This window comes from Saccopteryx bilineata, chromosome X, assembly GCF_036850765.1.
Source record: "Saccopteryx bilineata isolate mSacBil1 chromosome X, mSacBil1_pri_phased_curated, whole genome shotgun sequence".
Lineage (NCBI taxonomy): Eukaryota > Metazoa > Chordata > Mammalia > Chiroptera > Emballonuridae > Saccopteryx > Saccopteryx bilineata.
The window spans coordinates 116,335,153-116,337,672 of NC_089502.1; the positions used below are offsets into that span (position 1 = coordinate 116,335,153).

The window sequence follows — 2,520 nt, forward strand, 5'->3', positions numbered from 1 at the left end:
AAGATCAACTTAATGAGATGCGATCAACTCATGTCTCTTACTCTTGCATTCCTCCCATATCTTTCAATGGCTTGTCATAGCCAAAATCAACTTGCAGAGAGCAGCATGGAGGGAAAGAAGTAGAGAGGGACTAAAATACATGAGGACTTCAGGAGGCAGAAGAAAGAGTCCATAAAGAAAAGCCAGGATGGTAGCAGATAGCCATTAGGAGGAGTGCTGGCCTCCCACATGCATGCATTGCCTCCCTCTGTCCACCACTGGGAATCTGGGCTAGTGTGGAGAGGCTGCCTGATGCTGTACACATGGCCCACCATGTCTCCCGATGCCCTATGAGCCCGGATGACCCCTGGCGTGTTGCTTGCATGTCATGACTTTTGGGAGCCACTGCTTTCTTCTTGTTGGCATGGAATCACCTCAGCTGGGTGGTAGTTCAGGAGCGGGAGAGTGCCCTGACCAACCAAGCACCATGGCATGGGCTCCACTGCACATGGCAGTGGTGTGCTCCAGCAGCCAGAACCAGACATGGAGGCCCACCACCTCCTACCACAGTAGGGATTCACTCTCTGGTCCTTTAGAACAGGGACTTCTGTGAAGTTTTCAGGACCAGTGCCCAATGTTAATGATTTTAAAATCACCCATGATGAGATAGATGTACAGTGATCTCATTAAGAAAGAGAAGGACTTCTACACGCATAATGGCATTTTCCACATGTTGGAGAGAAATAAGAGAACAAGCCAAGGCCTGAAAGGTTCCAGAACTGCAAAGACATGTTCAACCTAACCCTCACCTGCGAAGAGAGCATGTACAACCAAGTGGTAGAAAAGTTGACTTCCAGAGAGCAAGAGACTTCCCAGCGTGTGCATGTGATCAACGTGGACATCCAGGACAACTACGGAAGAGGCAGCCTGGGAGGCGTGCTCTCCCCTGAGCTCTGCCAGTGCAGTCAGCTCATGGAGGACATGGACACTGACATCAGGAAACTGCTGCTGGAGTTTGAGGAGAAGAGCTGCCAGGCCTTCCTGCACAGTGGCTGCTTCTACTGACAGGCAGGTGGTGCCTCCAGAAGCTGCCTTCTTGCACTCCCTCTTGTTAATAAGCTTTCCTTCCTGATACTTGGTTTTACTCTGTTGGCTTCTGCCGGTGGATAGTAGCAGAACCCAAATAAGTGCCAATTGACAACAATCAAATCTTTTTATCTCACTATTACTTACAAGTGAGATATTGTCTATGAATTTTTTTTCCTTTAACCAAAAAGGAATAAACAGTAAAAAGAGATAAATACATGATAATGAAAAATGATTTGACTTTGGGTGATGAGCACACAACACCATCAACAGTTCAAATGCTATAGAGATGTTTTCCTGGAACCTATATACTCTTATTGATCAATGTCACCCCATTAAATTTAATTTTCTAAATAAAATTTAAAGAAGAAATAAATGATTTATAGTACATTTCCTCCCTCCAATAGATCTGTGCCTTTCATTGTGGATTTCTGCCCTCCCCGCTAAGTGGCTGGAATGTACAAATACCAAATAAAGCAAGGGGGCTGTATCTGTTGGAAGAGAACCTGCAATTTTCCAATGAAAAGATGCTGCTGGTAAAAAAAAATACAGAAGGGATGGAATGCAAACTTCCACAATTCTCTTGACCCTATGAAGCTATCTAGGGTGACTGCAGTCTTGGACACTCACTGTTGGTGTCATAGGCTTTGGGTTGCCAACTCTGATGAGAGATGACACTTAGAGCAGAAGCATGAGAATGCAGAGGGTGAGATGAAGCACTTTAGGAAGTACAAGCTCTCTCCTTCCCTTCCTTCTTTAATTTCTGATCTTTCCTTATGCATGTTGAGTTGTATAATCTCATCTGGTGTCAACAGGAGGGTAGAACTATGGCATCAAATAAGTTGGGTTTACTACCTCACCTCAGTTCTTTTCAGCTTTGTATGAAAGTGTGTCCCTTTACTCAGTGCCTGAGCATTCACTTGCTCTTATGTTAGGAAAAGGGAAAACTTGAGTGTTAGTGACCTCAAAACTGAGAAAAGGCCAGCCTGTGGTGTGCAGCTCTTACTCTTTGTGCAAGGGCTGCTGCCAGCAAAAAAGAAATATGACTCCTGGGGTTAGGGCTGTCCTCTGTAGAGACGTGCCTGTTTCTGCTTTAGCTCTGCATGTGAGAATGGGAGGGGAACACTATAATGGCTCCTCCCAGGTGTTTCTGGATCTGGGGTGGTATCCTCTGAGAGCTGCATATTTTCTAGTGCTGCAGGTATTGAGGTTTAACAAATGGGATGCATAGTAGTGAGTGCTGTAATCACAAGAGCTACATTTCTCCCTAATAATTAAATGCCATGAGGGGTAAAAAAAAATGGAATGAGGTATAGACAATAGATCACATTCATTCTATTCTGATGCTTTCTGAATGTACCGGTGCTAAGAAAAATTGCATAGGTATTGTTCTTCTGGATGTCCCACAGCAAGGACTAGAATTGTTCTTGGAATATGTAGGTTGCCAGAAAGTTT

At 44.6% G+C, this 2,520-nt stretch overlaps 1 pseudogene; it reads left to right on the plus strand.

Annotated features, from left to right (window-relative positions):
- Nucleotides 1–466: 466 nt before the first annotated feature.
- On the plus strand, nt 467–1,044 carry LOC136317237 (RNA polymerase II subunit A C-terminal domain phosphatase SSU72 pseudogene; annotated as a pseudogene).
- The last annotated feature ends 1,476 nt before the right edge of the window (nt 1,045–2,520 follow it).